This window comes from Camelus ferus, chromosome 14 (assembly GCF_009834535.1).
Source record: "Camelus ferus isolate YT-003-E chromosome 14, BCGSAC_Cfer_1.0, whole genome shotgun sequence".
NCBI classification, from domain to species: Eukaryota; Metazoa; Chordata; class Mammalia; order Artiodactyla; family Camelidae; genus Camelus; species Camelus ferus.
Genome location: NC_045709.1, coordinates 30,030,551 through 30,053,286, shown reverse-complemented (window position 1 = coordinate 30,053,286; position 22,736 = coordinate 30,030,551). Strand labels below are relative to the sequence as shown.

General features: G+C 37.4%; 1 long non-coding RNA gene across 1 annotated transcript; it reads right to left on the bottom strand.

The window, feature by feature from the left end:
- Window positions 1–2,359: 2,359 nt before the first annotated feature.
- Window positions 2,360–20,922, bottom strand: LOC116668641. Its single transcript, XR_004325872.1, has 3 exons — window positions 20,756–20,922; window positions 12,673–12,677; window positions 2,360–2,370 (listed from the first exon to the last, which is right to left on the bottom strand). It is a non-coding gene; the product is annotated as an uncharacterized LOC116668641 (long non-coding RNA).
- Window positions 20,923–22,736: the final 1,814 nt, after the last annotated feature.

The window sequence follows — 22,736 nt, the reverse complement described above, 5'->3', positions numbered from 1 at the left end:
ACGGCTGGATTTCTTTGCCCTGTTGGAGGGAGCACCTGGCCAGGTGTGAATTTGACCTTACAGCTGTGTTCATCCATCTAGCACACTGTGAAATGGGTATAAATGCTCACTCTAAACTTCTTATATGCATTCAAACTTTCATTCTTCTGAAAAGTATAAAGCTCTTAGAACTCCTTCGGGAAGTCTGCATTTCTGCACGTACTGATACTGACCACCTGAATGTCCCCCTTCACCTGCTGAGATGAAGACTATCTTTTAAGAAGTTCAAATGCCATCTCTTCCCACAAAGTCCTCGTAGATGGGCTGAGCCAGAGTTCATCACTTTCACTTTGAAATATGAAAGGACAGATTTCACATTTGTTATGTGCTCCACCTTGTATTGTAATTATCTATAAATGTCTTTGTCAGGTCCTGAATGCAGAGTCTTTGAAGACACGCAATCTAACTAACCATCTTCACTCTCCACCGTCTTGCCCTTGTTCACTGGGCAATGATAAATGTGTGTTAATTAAAGGAAGGATGAAATCCTTCTAATCACTTTAATTACTGTACCCAGCTGTTAATAGCAGCTCCAATATTTTAGGAAAGTAAGCACACAGTGCAAGCTGTTCAAATCCATATCTGGCTAAATTTGAATGGATAATAGGGAAAAGTGCAAAACTGAACACAGTAGAAAGGTGCGTCTTGATAAAGAGGCCCCTGGCTGCCGCAGAGCTCTGCCTCGAGCGTTCCTCTTCCCTCTTCTACTCATTTGATATAAAGAGAACATGTTTAAGAGGAGGGAAGTTCAAATGGCAAGCTAAGGCCTTCGCTGGGATTATACAAACACCCTGCTTAAGAGGGAACACGTCGCTTGCGTTCTCTGCGGCACACGGCCAGCTCTTACCAAGAGACGACTGAGCGAGCTGGATGTGAAGAGATTTATGTGTAAGCCAGGCTTTGAGAAAAGATAAAGGTAAGTAAATGATACATCACTTAGTCGTATACAAGAGTTTACTTTTATCCTGCAAATCTAACCTAGGGAAAAATCAATGAACATATTTAACTGTTTCTACAGGTCTAATAAAAAAAGATGAACATAGCTCCAACTTTTGGTCTACACCATTGTTTACAAATTGCACATTTGTAGCAATACTAATGTTTTACGTACATCATGAAATATACCAAAAATAGAAATTATTTGGAGTTCACAAATTATTTGTCATTCTTCTGCATGAGAGAATAAATTCTCTCCACTTATTTATGTATTCTATTATTTATGTGCGTTAGTATGGACACACGGATACTTATTTTGTACTTTGGTTTATAATCCAATGCTACCTTATTTCTTTTGTCCTCAGATTACTTCAACTTTGGCCATTAGGAGTTCTTTCCATTGGGTGTCTCTGCCCTTTGACCTACTCCATCAAAACATGGCAAAATAAAATATGTTCTTTAACTTGTTAATCTGATAAAGCAAATACAGCAATAGCTACATTTTTATAGCACTCATGCTTATAAACACTCATTTTGTACAATCTCATTACCAATCACAGAGATAAAGGCAACCCTAGCATCCATTTGGCCTATAGATAAATCAACTGCAGTTAAGAAGGTTAAATAATTCATCTTTAATCTCACAGTTTTACCTAAGAGTAAAGCTTCTTAAGATTAAAGCTGTCTTTTTGGTCAACTACTGGTGCCTAACATTGTATTTGAAGGAATCCTAGAAACAAAAGAATATAAAGCCTGTTATTTTCTTTGCTTGTTATCAGATAACTATTTTCTGAATGTATTTTCAGTTGCATATTTTAATGAAATTTTATTCTAATCAAAAGTAGAATACTACCTGTCCTGTACTGTAGAGATCTCTGAAAATTTTGATTTAGCTGTTATGAAACACATCCCTTCCACTGAAATGTCTTCTGCATCCAAAATGAGGCCATTTTACCCATTAGTGGGAAAAAAAAGTCCATTTTGTCCTTTTTTTTTTTGGGGTTCATTTTCATCTCAGTGAAATAATACAAATCTTGGCCCACAGCATTTCCTGCGGATTATTAACCAGCTGGACCTCAAGCCATCATGTCCTCTCGGGCAACCATTAGTTCCCAGGAAACACTCTTTGCCTTGATCATTATTGCATAATTAAGACCATTTTGTGTTCCTTTAATGTAACATATCAATTATTGAGGAGAAATATAATACTGGAAGAAAGTGATGATGTTGCTTTTTACAAAAAAGAGAAAAAGCAAGTGAGCCGTCCTAGGAGTTTTGTAATAATTGTTTTTCAAAAGAAAACCAACATCCAAAGTAAGTTGCTCAAGATCTTATTTCAATACTCCTACTCACAGATAATTTGGCAAAACGGATAAAGAATCCAACAAACTGACACTTGCCTTCAAGTAAGTTGTGCAGAAGGGGCCCAGTCCTCTGGGCTGCAACCCACAGGGCTGGAATGGCATCCCCAGACTTAAGCAAGCAGGCGAGGTGAACAGCAAGATATGTACTGAGCAATTCTGGTTTAAAAAAAAAAAGAAAAAAAGACCCCCTCTTCTCTTTTCCCTCCTCTACTATAATCTAATCAATGGATTTACTTTGCATTAAAAAGGCGGGTAAAGCAAAAGGGACCCAAATTACTCAGGCACGTCTTGTGAGAGAACTTCTGCCATAAATCAGAGGATGCTGGAGAGCAAGAAGCTGAAATCTAGGTGATTTAATCAATTTTCATACTATTCTGAAGGAAGTAGGGGACAGAATTTCTAGAACAGGAAGTGCTTCCGGCAGCTGTCACCGTCTCAGGCTCTGCTTCAGGGCCGCCGCGTTTCACGGGGCGCTGGGAATCTCACCGCCACCCACTTCTCTCCCCTCCTTCACTTTGCTCCACAGGCAGACACACTGGCAACAGGCCGGCCTAACAGGGGCCGGAAGAAGTAGAGGCATTCAATGAAAATAAGAAAAAAAAAGGGAACAGGGGGGCAAGGAGGAGGAAAGGATTCTTTTACTCACAAAAGGAGGCAAAAACTTCAAATGGACCATCCTGTCAAGTTGCCATTTGACAAGGCCATTTCTTCAGTATAGACAGTGTATACTGTGTATGTTTATGGTGAAAATTCAAGCTTCTGAGAGTTTCGCTTTGGGCGATTCTGGAACAGTGCTCTAGTACCCTCCCACCCCACCCCCTGCCCCGCCCCAGGCCAGTATCTAGGGCTAGCAAAACTTACTTGAGTGTCTGCCCTGGAGTAAATTTCTCAACAATGGAACAGACAAGGTCACATCCGGGGGTGGAGGGGCAGGCAGGCCATTTCCAGTTGCATACTTACTTTGTTTGGCAGTTTACTGTTGTATAAACATCAAAATCAATTACTGATTTAACAATGTTGGGAATTTATGTAAAAATTCAAAAAAAGTCTGCAAATAGGAACTGTATTCCTCCTTGATAGAGGTCAAGTGAAACTGAGTCTCTTGACCATTTAAACAGGGCAAGAACTCCTTGGTTCACGGCTGTCCCCTCAGCATCCTGTTTATCCGCCTGTGGTCTTCCACAAAGGCAAATTCATTCATTTATATTAGAAATGGCCACTGTGTCTTTGTATTTAAAAACTGTTGATAAAGCATTTGAAAGTGACTTAGTTAAAAATCAGTGCAGTAAACTTATTAAACAGTCTCTGATGGATGTTCAATTTGTCTCATTGTAGCAGATCATAACCAATGTGTGTTAAATGAGTACACTGCGATTTATTTTTAAATATTTTTGTTGATAGCCCATCTAAAATTGTTTTGGTGTTAATAAATACGCTATGAAAAGACCAGAGAGTTATAAATATTCACACAATTTTACATATTCATCTACTTTCCGTATTTGCAACACGTGTCCCTCAAAACTTGTGGGCCTGCCGAGTCAGCAAAACCTAGGTCCAGGTGTGACAGTGACACCCCTTTCCTGCTGTGGTTCCATCAGCTCCAATCAAATCAGCTGTAGATGATCATGTATTTTTACCTTTGCCTGTGAGTCCCTTCCAAATACGACTGTGAATTCAGGAGGCAATTAGCTTTGGCCTCTTTAAACTTTAAAATCATAACCTAAATACCCACAGCCTTAAGACAGCAGAATAATCTTCTGCAATCACATAATACCTGATTGGATCTAGCTTCTTGATAGCACTTACTTGATTGACTCATAAATGCTTCTAATCACAATCTCTTCCTCCCTTCACGTTGTAACGAGAATAGACAATATGAAACGTAGCCTCCCTTGTCAATCCTACATATTTTAAGCAAATGATATATAGATCAAGGATAGTAAATATAATTAAATACTGATAGATCAATTTGAATATGTCTGTAGGTACTAACGTAAACTATAGACATCCACATACCTTATCTAGAGCTTATGCGCTTTTTTTTCTTTTTTAATTTATTGTCAGAGACTTACTCACCTTTATCAAGATCACAAGTTATACCATCTTGTGCACCCCACCCTCTCCTCTGAAATCTTGCTACACTGTGTTGTTCGGTACTGGTGATGCCATCATTTCTTGTCAAATCTCAGACTATTCCAACGGCTTTCCCACCTCAGACACAAAGCTCGTTGCAATTTCCATAGTCAGCTGTCTAAGACACAGAAAAATAGAAACAGGAGGGGTCACTGTGCTCCTCCAAAAGGAACAATTTGCACATATCATGACAGCCTCAGTGTCCCAGAATGGTTCCATCATTACAACAGGTGAATCAGTAAAGACGTACAAACTTGAGAATCAAGGACTGTTAAAAAAAAAAAAAAATCTACTGATGACCTTAGAATTTAAAAGTGCCAGAATCTCGTTTTCTTTCCTCCACTGAAATGTTGCAGCTAATTCTTTTTTGTGGAGGGTGAAGACGCGCCCCTTTACTGCTTAGCTCCTAAATTTTGAGGCGTGAAACTAAGTTCTCCAATTGCATTCCCCCCAAACGCTCACTTGTTTGAAGGCTTTTGGGCTGAATAGTGGGGAGAGTTTAAAACACATTCCCACCAGGAAATTATTTTCCAGTGGAATCAAATGACACAGCATTTCCTATTTAAATCACGCACTGACTCTATCTGAGCCCAAAGAGAGAGTCCACCGTTGTGGATATTGATTAGCTAGTACAGAAATTTTAGCAAAACCGGAGTTTACTAAACATATATATGTGTGTGTGTGTGTGTGTGAAATATTAGCCATTGGAGTACATTTAAGTCAGATGTACTTTCCCTAAGATAAAAATGGCTGAATGTTTCTTGCACCCCAAACACCATTTATTTTTGTTTTAGTGGTTATTGATTTCATCATCAGCCCTGGTCAGTTACATTGCAGCTCCAGCTGAGTTATGGTAACTCATAAAAGAGCCAGAAAGAGAAGACAATGAGGTTTCCAGATTTTCAGTGAGATGCTTTTCACTTAGCAAAACAGACAGTATTTTCTGGGTTCGCTTGCAATACTCTCTCTGGTGTAAGTATTGACGTTTTGGTAATCCTAGGCCCTTTCTGCTTATTATTAAGGACAAGGATCATTTGTCACTTTTTTATGTGGAGAAAAAGAAAACAAATGCTGTGGTTAAATGCTGATCTCCTCAAACTGCAGGGTAATATAGTCTAACCCCCTGACAGCCAACGGCATAAAATAATCCTTTAACTTTTTTACTTTGTTTATATAGATTTGCGAGTGTTCTAGAATCACATTGCCATGCAGAGCTCACTCTCAGCCTGCAGGTACTGGGGCGTGTTCTGACCCGGTCGTCTCCCATGCTGCTTGGTTAGTGCCCATCCCTGCACCAGATAAATGCTTTGAAATGCTTGTCTGCCTGTACAAACACAACAAAGGAGTGCCTGCCAAGCCCTCCCCCCCCCCAGTGGCTGACGCAGTCCTCGCTCTCCTGGGCTTTTAAAAGGGCCTAATGTGCCCCCTCTCATCCACTCTGAACCCATCCAATCACCCCTCCTTTCTGCAACCTGAGGGAGATCTTCAAAATGCAGATCTGGTCCTGCCACCACCACTCTCTGCCCGATCTGTCCAATGGCTTCCCAGTTCTTTTTGGATAAATTCCAGATTTACTGCCTAACCAAGCCCTTGGCTTCTTGAGCATCATCTCAAACTGCCTTCCTTCACGATTTGCTTTCGTCTTCTTGCCAGTCCTTGTGAGACAAGAGGGAAGAGGGCAGGGCACAGCCATTAAAAGAACGGCACAGCAGTCAGTACCGAGATGGCGAAGACGCACCTCCCAGGGGAACTTGAGCTTGGCTGCACGCTCACTGTGACGCATTAGCATGCTAATGGCACTCCCGCGCAGGTGCTACGACAGTTCTGAGGCTGATCATCAACCGTCAGAAAGTGGGTGGTGGCCCAATTGCTCATCCCTTCCCCAAAGCAGCTGGAATAGTCCTCCCACTTGTTACGAAGTCACCAAGCCCATAAAAGCTAACAGCTGCACACCTCGTGTTCACCCTCTGTGGCCTTCTGTTATGGCCTGCCCTCTGTCTACAGAGTGTGTATCTACTTCTACTTTAACCCCTCTCCCCCATGCCTCGTGGCCTCTCTGTTGCCTTCTGAGATGTCCTGCATCTGTCTATGGAGAGTGCACCTCTCTGAATAAATCTACCTTTAACTCAACTCTGGCTCACCCACGATGCCAAGGACCCTCACCTGGTGGGGCGTGTCCCAGGGACTCAACCAAGACCTGGGACATAGGCATCCTCGTGTGTCCCAATTTCCTGAATCACTTGAGTTAAGTCCCACTCCTGGCCTTCTCCCCTCACTGCGGCCTCTCCAGGAAGGCTCCCCGCCCCCTGCCCAGGCGGCCACGTGTCCTAGATTTCCTTCAGCTCAACCAACACTTCTTCAGGGAGATCTCCCTGATCGCCTACTTTAAGCCACTTTCATGGACTTAGCTCTCTTTCCTTCAGAATCATCATCTAAATTTGAATCAGATGTACATCTCTTAATGAGATTATTTTGATATTTGATTATTTGCTATTGTTTTCCCAGATAGGGCTGTAAACTCTATGTGAGCAGACACCTTGAAACCTATCTGTTTTGATCCTCACTCTAAACTCAGAGCCTGGGAAAGTTATTGTATGGAATGGAAGGATAGTCAATCAATACATGTTCTATCAAAGAACAAATGTTTGCTCTCATGAGGAGGCAGGATTTTGTAGCATCTTAATTAACTATATTTTTTTTAATATAGGAACTGACTTTATCTTTACAAATTTTAACTTGTCACAGTATTGGTTCATTTGTTCCATTAAACATATTACTTCTGGAATTCAGAAATACAGATAAATATCCAATGAGCCATAAAGATTAACAGAGGATACCAAAGGAGTTTCCCTCCCTGTTCCCCTACCCAAAAAATACATATAACAGGTTTTTTTGAAAAAAAATTTTCTAATCTAATTTTAAGTTATGTTTATGAGCCTTCTAAAGTGCTAAAGTGAAACCCAAATATATGTGATATTTTCAAAGATCCCACAGTACCAGCTTAATGTTAGAAAATGTTAACCATCTATTAAATGTTATTGGAACAGCACAGTGTAATAACATTATGAAAGAATAGTGTTTTTATCTTTCTAGATCCTTATTGGAGTGCTGAATTAGTCACTTAAACAAAATTACAAAAAAAAAATTTAACTTAACAATATTGTTAAATATTGTTACACAGTAATTGTCACATTAGATACTGAATATACTTGAAAATCTGCAGAAAATATGTTAAAGAAATTTTTTTATTACTCAAGGATTATCAATAAAATTTCAAAATTATTCTAACTTTAGATTTTAGGATAATTCAGTAAAACAGGTTAGTCAAGAGTCTGCATGATTTTGCATAGGTTAAGTTTAACCTGCTATTTTTCTATCAAAAATACAATTCTGTAAGATGGGACAGACCAGAAGACACACACATTTAAATGGACAAGATCATGCCATTTGTTCAATCCTTGGTAAAGTTTCAAAGTATCGTTCTTTTGGACTAGTTTCAGGTATGAAGGATTCCATCCAAATCTTGCAACGTCTTTGGACTTTATATTTGAAAACGTGCACGCATGCGCATTCAAGAAAGGCAGAGATGATGCGTGTTCTCATGTGAGTGAGACCGAAACACTGAGGAGGCAGCTGCAGTGAGCTTTGTTATTACAGTTTTGGCCTGACCGACAAGGTGGAAAATGTTGAGAGCATCAGAAGCCTGCACCACCCAGTCCCCATCACGTTCAGCAACGACTCTCCCCACCCCCAGCCCCGCCCACCTACAAAAGACACAGATAGCACCTACGGTCATTCAGTCCTATGTGCCCTCAGTCATCACTTGGTTATTTCCTAAAACCTCGATAGACTTTCCAGATCCTGCTCAAGTTTGAGACGCTGCAAGTCTAGAGTGATCAAAAACCCTGTACCTGGGACTCCTTGCTGTTCAGTTACCCTTCCTGTACTCAGATATTTTTTTCCGAAGAACGAACAATCATCGAGGGTCATGTTTTATCAAAGACTTACTTTTCAAGGTTGAAAGAAATTTTCTGCCTCAAAATGTTCTACTGAAATTATCAACGTAAAAACCTAAAGGTGTACGATTATTTAGACTGACGTTAGACACATCCTGTTTTGATAACCAGCTGTATTATTAGAAGCATTATCTCACCAAGGGTTCAAACAATTTCTTCAATATGTTGCACCCACCCATCAAAAATCAATGTTTACCTCTCAAAGTCAATACGGGATTTTAATGTAAGCAGAACAGTGACTTTGTCCCTGTAGGTTTTCTTCCCAAAGAAGAAAAAAAAAAAGGTCACTATTAATCAATACAAAATCCAGCACCAATGCAAGAAATGTATGCTCACCGAAAACAGTGTTTTCAGAAACTCATTTAATGTTTAGCAAGGAAAGAAAAGTACCTTCTCCTACAGAATCTTTCAGGCCCTTTACATTCCTAGAACCTTATGGGGCTATAATCTCTTTTCCATAAATCCCAATTCCAGAAGGTCTTTATTCCTGGAATTATGTTACAGTTTCCTTAAAACCAGATTTGGAGAGATGGCATATGAAAAATTTTCAATGAATCCTTAGCTAGCTTTAAATTTTATGTGTATAATTTTTCCTATCTTAGATATTTTATATACGAATGAAATTTATTTCCACACATTTGGCTGTCTTATTTCTGTGCAGAATTATAACTGGTGTGAGTTTAAGAGAACCATTGCATTAAAAAGGCTATTTATAAAATTTTCCTTTACACGCTCATGAAGAGAATGGCATTAAATAACCATATTGACTTGTAATGCCAGGCACTGTTCCACTGTTAACTGGGCTGTTCACACAGAGAATTAAGAAAGAATTTAAAGTTTATGTAAAGGACTTAACTAAAGGACATTTGAAACCTTAAGATTAAATCAAATGATGAAGTATTAATGATATACAAATTAGTATATGGAGAAGAACCAATGAAATTTAGGGAGCCTTCACTACTAAGAAAAAAATATTGAAAGTAAACAGCAAATTTAATCTTAAACCATGAATATTCATTTAATGCGTGATATGTTTTGTATATTAATGTGGCAAGTACTATCTAATCCATCTAGTATTTTTACAGTTCAGAATAAATCACTTTATAATAAAGAACATCTATTAGTATACTGACAAAAATTTGAATAGTATTATTGAGAGGAATCAGGTTGCCCATTTCAATATGAACCTTTAAAATAATAATTATTAAAATTTGTAAAATCTTCATAGATACCAAAAATCTCTATTAATAGGTCTGTTCATTTGGCACAAAATTTTCAAATGTTTCTTTTGTCAATGTGTTTTTTTTTTTTGGTCAAAAAAACTCTCCAAAATAGCTAATATTTATTATTTTTTTTCATTCAACAAATGTTTAAGTACTATCTATCTACCACAAAACATCCTAAGAATGTCAACTTTAAAAAAAAAAGTTAAGGTCCTATTTTTGACAAAAATTAGGTTAAAAAATAAACTTTATTTTGTTGAGTGCTGTTGAATTTATGTAGTAATAGTTGTAGTAAAGAAGTAATGAGAATAGGAATCGATGGCAATGATTTTCATAGCATTTGCTTAGTACTTGGAAATGCTGTCCTATGTTTTTAATATGGAGTATAAATCAGCAAACTAATTTAAAGATATCCTCAGTAGTATGTGGGTAGAGAATGTGGTAGATAAATGGACCAAGAAAAAGAAATCTGATAGATGCTCATTAAGACAGTCTTTGTCTTGGGGGGGGAAATGTAAAAAAATAACCGCTGGGAGTAATTTATACATGGAAATACTATGTAATCATTAAAAAGAATGACTAAATCTAGATACATTGATATGAAATACTCATCTTCACTGAGAGCTATCCGCATAAGAACAGAGAAGCATCTAACACAATATCTGTCATTAATTGCTCTCAAGAGGAAGATAATATTCAAATTAGTAGTATTGACTTTGTTTTTTAAAAATATTTCTCACCTCTTAGGAAGGACAGCTTCTGAGCAGAGGCCAGGCTGACAGAACCACTAAGAAATCAGACTGAAAGGTAGGAGTTAAGAGGTCTTGAGATGTTTCCAACGTAGAATGCCCTGAATTCCTCTTGAAGCATTTACAAGACACAAGTAGACAATTTTGTTAAAACCGTTCCCTAAAATGAAAGGATACAACCTTTCTTACATAATAAATAAGAGTGAATCTACTACCAGGCATCAGTCAGTCAGCAAGTAAGACTGCCAAAAAGATGAATAAATAATAATAATTATAATAATAATGGTTTTCTTCTCCCTCACACTAACTTCCAATCACGTTGAGAAGTGTTTTCTGTTTGGCTTTGGGGTTGGTAACATGATACTAATATTTTCTTAATTTGTTTCTTTTTAAACATGCTTATGCCTTTCTTTAACATTTTTAATGTTTCTCATTCTTTTCTCAAGGGAAAATGTGGACTTTAAAAGTCAAGAACTACAGACAAATATATTTTTTAAAAATCTCAGTTTTAATCGTATCTTTTCACAGGCTTTTTTGGCTGCTGGCATTTCTGTTTGCTTTCTGCCTGAAATAATTGCTGCTTCTTTAAAACCCTCTCAATTTTTAACTTGAAATACTGGATTCTGCTCACAATGACAATTTGGAAATCTCTTCAAGAGTTGCGCATTTTTCTATTTTTTTAACCTTTAAAGAAAACGAGTTTCAGCCTGCCGTGGTAGATATTTCTGCAAGAACCGAGGGGTCTCTGGAATTGCATGCTCTTAATGCCACTTTTCAAAAATCAATGTCATTTGAGAAAGAGTGGTCAAGCCCTTCTCTCCCAGACGCAAACTATTTCTTCCCCAGGGCAGTATTTCCCAATTATCCCTTCCTGTCATCATCTCCTTCTTATCTGGGCTCATCAGCATTTCAGCCAAGTTACTATGCTGCAAAGTCACTGGGAAAATCGGGACCCCACACAGAGGTGAATAACTCTGAGACACATGAAATCCTGCAACAGGGCAAGAAAGAGCAAACATTTCAGAGAGAAAAGTGGGATATTTGTCAAGACAGGTGGCTTAAATGTCCAGTCTGATGAGGAAAGCTGTTACGCATAAAATCAAACTTGCCATAATAGTGAATCCAAGCAAAATATAAAAATTTCCATCCTGCACTGCATAAATTACAAGAAAGTTAATAGGTTATTTAATTTAGAGGAAAAGATTTCATTGGTTAAAAAAAAAAAAAAAGGACAATATCTGCTCTGGACCAAATGGAATGTAGCAAATGAAATAGGACTTAAAATGGGGTCCATCATGAATATAAAACACCAACTTTTGGTTAAACAAAACAAGATATCTTATTCACTGACTTGCTGGGCAACTTTTCAATAGATAACTCTACCTTTGGTACAGGAAAATGGGCACTGTCATAACTGTATTGAGAAGAGTGAATATGGTTATAGTTTTTTATAAGGAAAATTGACATTATCTATCAAGGTCAAAATATGCATGATCTTTGATCCAGTAGTTTCCCCAGAAATTCTACTTCTAGGGAGCTGCCCTCCACAAATATTAGCTTATTTACACACAAAAAAATATATGTCCAGGGATGCTCATTACAGTACAGTATAGGTTACTAGCCAAAAATTGGGGGGTGGGGAGAACTCTCAATTAATAGAAAAATGGTTAAATCAATTACAAAATATTCCTTAAAGGAAATTCACAGAGCAATTAAAAAGAAAGTAGTTGATTCACATGTACTGACTTGGAAAAATACTCATTATAAGTAAAACAAAAAAGCACATGGCAAAACCATTTTCACTTGGGGAAAAAACAAGGAAAAAATACATTCCTATAAGCATAGAATAAAGTCTGGAAGAATAGAAAATGATGGTGGCTACAGCATTGGGGGCTGAAGAGGCAGGAGAGAAGGAGAAGAGTTTCATTTATTTCATATTCATTAAAAGAAAAAAAGTGAGATTACAAAAAATAGTTTTCTGAACAGATGCAATGTTTTCCCTAAATATGTAAAAAAATGTTTGCATTTCACAGAAGATTCAGGTATCTTTCATACTACGTTTATTTGTGCAAACACCTAAGTTTCATGACCTGCTACTCATCAAGAAATGGAGCAGCAGAAGGAATTTTAAATGCAAAATGTTAGATTGCAATTTTGTTCCAGGCAATTGTGGAAGTGGCTCCTTTGTGTATTTGTATAACACAATAAACACATACCCTGCAGGCCAGGAGACTGTATACATTTTCCCCTGGCACAGCTACTATTCCCAGCGCTGCTCAAGAGGGTATTGTATCTTCGCCTTGTGTATATATACACATCTTCAACATTAATTAACATAAGCATTTATTTTGGTTCCTGTTATGCGTGTATATATATGCTTTTATTTAATAATGTTGGTTAACATGTCCTTTTTTTGGTAAATAATGGTAGCATAACTTGAAAAGTTTGGCCCAGTTCCCAGACGTAGGTCAAGATAATACATGAATACATTTAGTCCAGTTTACTTTGTAATTGGACTTTGATGTTCAAAGACTTTGTTTCAGAATATTTCTCATGATGCAGGGTCTAAAAATGATTCTGAAAAAGACAAAGCTTGGTTTCCTTTTTCTCTTTATCTGTAATAAGAAGGTGGATCTAATTTGGAAATTCCAATTTACAGCATATGTATTTTGGATAACGTGGGAGGCTTAAAACTATGTTGGGCATCGGAATTTTTTTTTTTCTAGCTTAGTCTCTGGCAGGAAATCATGGTTTTCTTTATTGTTTTTGCTTGTCTCAGGACTTTAGAAAAAGAAAAAGTATACATTCACAACTGAACAAGAATTACAAATTTACAATGTCTGAAAACAAACCCAGCCTACTTCACCCAATATTTTTGGTTTGGTTACATCTCAAAACATCATCATCTTTAAGCCAGACATGAAGTTGAAAATCTCAGGGTTACTGTTGACACGTTTTTATTCTTAGCTCTTAAGTCTTTTTGTTTATTTTTATTCTTTCCATTTTCATAGATACTGCTCAATTTTGGTCCTCTGTAACTTTTAATATAAATTAATGAGTTTCCTAATTGTCTCTTGAAATTCACTTTCTGTCCTTTCCTCATTCATTTTGAAGCCAAAATATTTGCTTCCTTTTCATCATTTCTCATGTTCTAGTAAATCAAGTTCAAGAGAGCATTCAGGTATCTTTACTATCATTCTGGCTATGCCTTAAAATTGCTTTTAGTGATTTTTAAAGATACTGATCTCTGGATCACATGCATGAGATTTAAATTCAATATACTGGCAATGGGCATGGGTCCTGAATTTCTGACACATCAATGTGATTTAGTGGTGTTAAAAGCACCCCACTGGTAATCAAATACAATAGCTGGTTAATAATAGGTGCTGAATATTTTGAAACAAATGAATCAGGGATGCTTGGTGCAACCAGCTCCTTCTCAAAAGCCTCTTCTAGTCACCTGAGCATCAACCTTCGCCATTTCACGACCTTTTAAAAATATCCTTCATAGAACTTCACACAGTATGAAATTATCTTAATGTGTTTGATGTTTTCTAACTGTCTGTATCAACCACACAGAATATAATCTGCATGAGAGGAGAGCCCATGTTTTGTTCACAGAATCTTGGTGCCAGAGTAGGTCTTGGGAAACATGCGCCAACTGGATGAATTGGTCCCAGGGTAAATCTGAACAAAGCGGATGGAAGAGGGGTCACCCAAGAATACACTCAAGTTTTCTGCCCTCGGGTGTCAAGGTCCAGTGACACTTGTGGGAACCAGTTGCTCTTAGGATTCTCCAGATCAATTACAGAGGCAGGCAAGGTTTTGAACTAAAAGCAGGAAGCAGAGCAGCACATTGAGATTTAGCATTTCAGCCCTCTAGGTACCCAAAGGGCCCAACTTGGTTCTTGAAAAGTACTGTGAAGCAGAGCTTTCTGCAGTGATGGAAATGGTCTAAATCTGGGCTGTCTAATACGGTAGCTGGTCACGTGTGGCTGTTGAGTACTTGAAACGTGGCTAGTGTTGCTCAGGAACTGGCTATTTTAATTAATTTAAACAGCCCTGTATTGCTAGGGGCTGCCATGATGGTTCTAGAGTCTCTCTCTCTCTCAGTACGGTCATATCCTCTGACGCTGCCAAGCCAAGAGACTGGGCGTGGCTCCTACTATGGGTATGCGAGTTACATGCTATAAAAAACATTACATTAACCAGTTCCATGTTTTGTGATACTTAGAACAAGATCCTCATTTTGATGGGTAAGTCCTCAGTCCACACAGATACCTGTTTTTGTCCCGTGTCTACCACATTTAGAGTCTCTCTGGCCACAGTGCTTTCCTGGGCCCTCTATCAGTGGTTGGTGCTGTGCGTTCACACAGAGCCTTGTGAATGAGCTCAGCCAAGGGAAGTCTGCAGAGGCCAATGAGCTTCCCACCATGCCAGCTAGAGGCATGTATCCCACACCCTAGGGATCCCAGAGCGTCCTAGTCCCTCTAGGGGGTCTCATGGGTGCACCTGCTAAGAGAATACGTCGGCGCTTTTACTTCTGGCCTGGAGCCAGCTGCTGACTGATGCCTACAGAGTCTAGCAAGACACTGAGTGAGAGGTTTGTCATCAGCCCACAGCAGCAGTGGAACCCCACAAAGACGTGCCCGGCTATGTCTGCAACTGCTCACTAAGCTCTAAGTTGTGAACAATATAGACACATCCACTATGCAGACGATCTCTCCTGCTTACAAAATCTGTAGGCTAAATCATTCCTGATTTCTCCACATTTCCCCGATTTATATCCTAAAAACTGTCATCAGGTATGGCAAGCTGTCGCTTTAAAAATTTAGAAACCTGGACAAGACATATCACTGCAGTCTTGAATGTCTACGTGCGGGGACTCAGTAAAGTAACCAAGTGCTTTAAATGAAAATGGCTAACGCTCATTTAGTACTATGCCATTTACAAAAGGGATTAACCACCACAATACTGACCTCGAGTCAGCCTCCCAATTCATGAAGGATCACCTTTGGCTGCTGCGATGTCAGTGACCCTTCACGCCCACAGTTTGGGACGTGCACCTTGTGAAACTTATAGAAGATTTTTCAGTGTTTATAGACAGAACTATCTCTGCATGAAATACCCCGAATTAAATCCTTTCTCTCAATCTCATGCTCTGTTCGTAAAATACTACATTAGGTAGCAAAAGGGATTTTGCAGGTGTGATTATTGTTCAGGATCTTGAGGTAGGGAGGGTAACCCGGATTATCCACATGGGGCTAATCTAATCACACGAGTCTTTGAAAGCAGAGAATTTAAAGAATTTAAGGTAGTGATCTTGCTTTCACATGAAAATCTGCAAAACAGCACCTGATAAATACCTACACGCACAAACTCAATCCTAGGTCTATGGTTCCTCATTTAATTATATGTCTATGCTTAATTTTTTTAAATCCTAGAGAGTTATGATTTTTTTTCAAAAAGACATAATTATAGCTGCTTCATAGAGCTTTTCTAAACTCTCATAGTTAAAATATTACATGCCAAGATAACACCTTGTGTTAACTTTGTATCACTGCCAGAGCAAACGACCATAAATTTAGTGGTTAAAAACCTACACACGCATTCATTGTCTCACAATTCTATGCGTCAGAAGTTCGACACAGGTCTCTCCAGTTATAATGAAGGTGTAGTCAGGGCTGCACTGCTCCTGGAGGCTCTGGTGGGGGCAGTTTGCTCACCTGCTTTCCCAGCTTCTCAAGGCTGCCAGCATCCCTTGGCTCCAGAGCTCCCTCTGCCATCTTGAAAGTCAGCCAGGTTGCATCTCAGTAACCACTCTCTGCAACACCTCTCTCTTACCAAGGCTGGGAAACGTTCTCTGCTTTTAAGGACACATGTAATTAGATTGGCCCCACATGGATAAACCAGGCTACTCTTCCATGGCAAGGTCCTTAACGTTCATCACACCTGCAAAACTCCTTATGCTGCATGAGGTAATATATCCACAGGTTACAGAGTCAAGGACCTGGCCATCTTTGGAGGGCTATTATTCTGTCTAGCACAGCCCTTGATAGCATAACTAATACACAGATTTTCTAAACTAAATTTTTTTCTGGAAGATACAGACAATATTTGAATGCTTCATTTTAGACTTGGCTCATCCTACTTTTAATTTCTGACCAAAATGAGTGGTTAGTGGAATATCCTGGCTACCCTAGTAATTTTATTTACTTGTATTTAGTAGAATAATCTTATTTCAATTAATAGACCATCTTTAACAACAATAAAAAATTATAAACGTTAGCTGAGAGCATCTGATAATAAAACATATTTATAGTCCAATCAATGCCTCACGAAATAATTTGAGAAGCAAACTAATTAGACACAATTTCCTTTGTAAGGCGTGCAGTATGTTCATTTCTTCCACTTAGCCTTTAACAAAGCTAAGACTGTTGGAATGAAAACAAGCTTATTGTCTCTTAATGATGGCCGCGCCTTGGAACACTGTTCCCTCCAGAGATTCGTCCCTAGTTTTGTGGCATCAAAATAAAATATTATGAAAAGAATTGTGGACAAACAGTGTGAAGCCAGACATGAAGGGAAGAGATATCTTGGAATACACCTCCCTTGATAGCTACACAAATTCATAAATAAGGAATGTTGGGATAATGGAATTTTTTTCCAAATGTATATTTTCATCAGATCAAGCCTCACTTTTCAAAAGCAAGTTTAAAGTTAGGAAAGTCACCAAAAGTCAACAGGCTTCAGAAAGAAGTCGGTAAGGTATCTCAGTTTTTCTACAGGTTGGTGAGATTGATCATCCTGTTTAGATATTTAAGAACTATACCATATACTTCAATAATGCTGGTGTTAGACCGAATACTGAAGCCAAAATACTGAAGGGGAGAATGTTCTTTGATGTTCTTAACCTCATCGGTGCAACATGCTTTTTGTCCCGGCTGTATTTCCTCTGCTTCATCCTATAAACTTTCTCTGAATTAAAACTAATTCTTTTATGTCATATTTTTATTAGGGCCTTATGTTCTAAAGTTGACAATGAGTGAAAAGTAACAGATTTTACAAACTCAAGGTTATAAATTACCTCCCAATATGGTTTCAGTACTCAAAAATAAAATATATTCAAATTGACTTTTGCAGTATCATTCCTTCTTTCTGTTGGAGCTCTTATAAAAGAAAGCCTTAAATTTGTAAAGAAAAAAAAAAAAGAAATATCAAACTTTTTGTGATATACAGGGGAACCGAGTGAAGAAAATTTTCTATAATTACCTCATTTATTTTCATCCTATTTCTAAACATTCACAAGTAACATTTAATCTTCTGACAGTTGTGTTTTCCCAGTTTCTGTTGAATACAAAGAAAATCTTTCCATGTCCCTTTTGTCCCACATTGAGAACTATTTTTAAGTTTTCCGTTTCTTGGATGATCTCTTATTACTTGCTTTTATAATAAATTCCCACTGCTGGATTTTTACTTGGTTAATCTGTCTAACCATAATTTGATCCATTTTTTTGTCTGCAGGCTTGACATCTTTCTTTACTCTATTAATCCTCTTGCTCATTTAGAAATTTTTTGTGGGGAGAGAGGCTGGACTTGTCTATAATCAGAACAAACTATGGAGAGGAAAAATGAGCTCTGAAGGATTACCAGAAATGATTTCTAAGTATAAAGCCAGGATCTTTGTTATGTATCAAGGAGACTATAATGCTTTACTCTCCAGATTTTTAGGAAATAAAAATTTCTATGTGTTTGCCATACTGGTAACTTAGCTCAGTTTCCTTTTTTTTTTTAAATCATCATGACAAATAAATTAAGAATGCTTTTTAGTTCACATCTTTTTATTTTCACCATTTTAAAATCAACCAACAAAATACCAAATGGCACATTCACTAATATAAACTATATCATTTATTAGATATTTATGACTTATAAAGGCTAGATTCCAAGTCAATGGAGCAGAATTTCAAAAACCTTTTTGCTGCTTGCTAGAAAGTAAAGAAGGGGGTGCTTGTTGTCTAGAAGGTAAATTAACGCTGAATGATAATGTATTTTAAAAAGTTTAATTATAAGTTCATATGGATGTGAAATGAACACATAAACGTTTTACTTACATCATTAACTAATGGGAGAAACAGTAAGATATTATAACTATTTCAAAGGGAAATTTAAAGTCATGTATAGGTAAAACAGGTCTATTCACAGGTCAATAATCAATTGCATTTCACTGGATACAATAGCTTTGCGATTTTTAAAGAAACTAATTTGCATTAATATTATTTTCTTATAATTTACAAAGCTATAAGTTAGCTCAAAAACTATGAAAGGCAGAGACATCTTGGAGGATCGTGCTAGACAGTCATTTGCTAATCTTTTTGGTTCATTTCAATCCTTTAATATTTGTTCCTACAAACACTATCATACTCCATTTCCTTAATGTATCAAAATTAAATGAATTGTTTATACCCAGATAACCAAGGATCCCCTCCAAACACTGCCTTATGCAGAAGGGAGGGAAAGCCTTGTCACAGAAAGAATAACCCCCTGGTAATCACAGGGAAAAATGTGGACCGTTTGATCATAAGCTACTGAGCTTTAAGGCGGCTATACCTGTGTTAAGTGTTGTCTGAGCACAAAATTTCATGTGGAATGAAGAGCTGAGGCACCACATTTAACTTTTGTTTCTTGGCATCTCGATATTTTTGTTTGACTGAAATTAATGACTTGAAGGGTAGTCTTACCCAGACAAAGGAGTCACCCTTCGTTTGGGGTAGGTCTCAAAGCATACTCTGCGTATTTTAAGCAACGTGCTGCATTTATTAGAGTGTTTATTTGTAGTTTCATTCTAACCAACAATCGCTGCAAAATTAGGTAAACTAGAGAATTCCTGTCATCTCTGCACTCACTAGAACGGCATGTATGTTCAAAGGTGATAGCGTTCATGTACATATTTGTCCATTTGAGTATTGCTGTAGGAGAGAAGACAGGGAAGGAGGAAGAGGAAGGAAGGAAAGGACAGCCAGACGTTTATTTTCAGATGCCACAGAAATACTTACAGAGATGACCGTGTATTTGAATCACCTACTGTTCCCTGTGCAGAGAATAAATCTACTTCACTTTAAACTTTGAAGCATAAGAAAACTAAGTGCTTATCCTGGACCTTATGAAAACAACCTCTCGGGATTTTTTTAAATATCAGAATAAACTATTTTAATTACCTTTTAGCTCAAAAATTCCTTATTTCCCTATAATATGGTGTTTGCTTTTAAAACTCTTTTTAAAATATGTGTTTCCAAAACTGTGATGAATAAAATCAAAGAAAAACTAAATAAATGGGGATATAGCCCATAATCATGGGTAGGAAGATTCAGCAGTGTCAAGAGGGCAGTTCTCCCCACTTGATCTATGAATTCAATGCAATAGCAATCAAAAACCCAATACGTTATTTTGTAGATATTGAAAAACTGATTCTACAGTTTACATGTAGAGGCAAAAGACCCAGAAGAGCCAACACAATATTGAAGACGAGCCAAGGTGGAGGACTGACACCACTTTACAACAAGACTTAAACAAGAAAGCTACAATAATTAAGACAGAGTGATACGATGAAAGAATAGACACATGAAACAACGGAAAAGACTAGAGAGCCCAGAACTAGACGTATACAGTCAGCTGATCATTGACAAAGAAACAAGGACAATACAATGGTGAAGACTGTCTTTCTGTCTTGGAACAACTGGACATCCATATTCAAGAAAATGAATCTAGACACAGACCTTACACCCTTTACAAAATGTAACTCAAAATAGATCACATACCTAAATGTAAAACACAAAATTTTAAAACTCCTAGCAGATAACATAGAAGAAAACCCATATGGCCTTAAGTATAGTGATTTTTTTTTAGATACAACACTGAAGACACAATCCATGAAAGAAATAATTGATAAGCTAGACTTAATTAATATTAAAAATGCCAGCTTTGCAAAAGAAAATGTCAAGAAAATGAGAAGATAAGGCACAAATTGGGAAAGAATATTTCCAAAAGGCATATTTATCTGATAAAAGACTATTATCTAAAATATACAAAGAAGTTTCAAAACTCAACAATGAAAAAACAACCTAACTTTAAAAAGGGGCCAAAGACTCAGATACTTCACCAGTGATGATATACAGATGGCAAATAAGCATATGAAAAGATGCTGCACATCATATGTCATCAGGGAGATGCAAATTACAACAATGAGCTTGCACCACACACCTATCAGAGTGGTGAAAATCTGGAACGCTGACAACAAATGCTGGTGAGGATGTGCGGCAACAGGAACACTCATTCATTGCTAGTGCGAATGCAAAATGGTACAGCCACTTTGGAATACAATTTGTCAATTTCTTACAAAATTAAACATACTCTTACCATATGATCTAGTAACTGCAGTTCTTGGTATTTACCCAAAGGAGTTAAAAACATGTCCCCACAAAAACCTGCATGTAGATGTTTACAGCAGCTTTATTTATAATTGCCAAAACTCGGAAGCAACCAAGATGTCCTTCAATAGGTGAATGAACAAATAAACTGGTAATCCAGACAGTGGAATATTATTCAGCATTAAAAAATAAAATAAGTTAACAAATCATGAAGAGGCATGGAAGCACCTTAAATGCATATCATTAAGTAAAAGAAGCCTATCTGAAAAGACCACATACTGTATGATTCCAATTATACGACATTCGAGAAAAGGCAAAACTGTGGAACAATGAAACGATTAGTGGTTGTCAGAGGTTGGGAACAGGGAGCGAGGAACAGGCAGGGCGTGGAGCACCTTCAGGGGCGTGAAAGTGCTCTGTATGCTGGCATGATGGACACGTGACATCGTCCAAGATGAAGTCTAACATAAACTATGAACCTAGGTGATTTTGATGTGTCAATGTAGGTTCATCCTTGGTAAAAAATGGACCATTCTGGTGAGTGATGTTGAAAACAGGGGAGGCTATGAATGTGAGGGGGCAGGAAATACATGGGAAATCTTTGTACCTTCCCTCCAATTTTGCTGAAAGCTTAAAACTGCTCTAATAAAAAGTCATAATTTTAAAAATAGGAGGTATTCATTGATTTCTTCATATTTTCTCATCACATTCTTTCTAGTAGCTGTTCGTAAATTTTATTTCTTCCAAGAATTACTTGGAAACTTTGCTAAATGTGCAGATTGCCAGGCCCTCTACCAGTGATAAATCTGGATCGTCTATAAAATATCCATCTTTAAAAGCACCCTTTAAAGATGTAACGTTGTAATGTTGAGTTACACTTTGAGAGCAACAAAGCTATAGAGAAAGGGGGAAATAAGTAGAAAATGAGCATCACGATGATAATATGAAAAAGGAAAAGTACGAATTTCAGACTGCCTACTCCAATCCTCTTTTTTGTTTGTTTTAATATAAAATATATAAAACATCTTTTTCAGATTCTTTTCAACAATTTGATGACCTAATACTCAAACTCTGCCCAGCTGCAACATCCGATTCTATCTTTCTCATCTCCTTTATGGCAGATTTTTTAATAAGTATTTATTTAGGTAATAGGGGCTGGTTTTTTTCCAATTAAAAAAAAATTTCTCTAAGTTAGCCATAGTAGAATTTAAGCAAAGTTTAAATGATTTTATTTTACCGTTTTGGGCTTGTATGAAAAAGAGATGAAGCTAGAATCAAATGCGAAAGATTTTTTAAAAAATGCTTCTGATGCAATGATCCATTTTTGTTTTCCTTTTTTTCAAATACCGATAATTTAGCAATGGCATTTCATATTTTATCTTGAGGCTATTTTAATTTGTCCTTTACAATATTCCTGAGGCCCTTCAGTTTGCCACAGTAAAATATAAAGGAGAAAATACAAGAGTCCCTCAGTGACATGATATTTATAGGCACAGCAACAGGACTATTACAGCTCAGTTCCACAGCGATTTCTCAGTCATACTGATGAGCTATAATCTGGCTACACAGTAGTAGGGGCTACAGTTTATTGGTCTGAAGCACTTAAATTTAGATGAGTCCTCCAAAGGGTTATTTCTACCTGTTCTCAGTCTAGAGTTCTAATCAGAGCCACCTAATCTTTGCACTACAGGAAAGTGAATTAAATAAATTCTCATATCTCCAAAATGAAGCTTATGTCTTCAATTTTCTTCCTAAAATTACCTCTGGAAGAAAGAATTAGGCAAGAACACACTGTAGATTGAATCCTGTGAAAATCACTCATAGGCTAGAAATTTACTTGGCAAGAAGA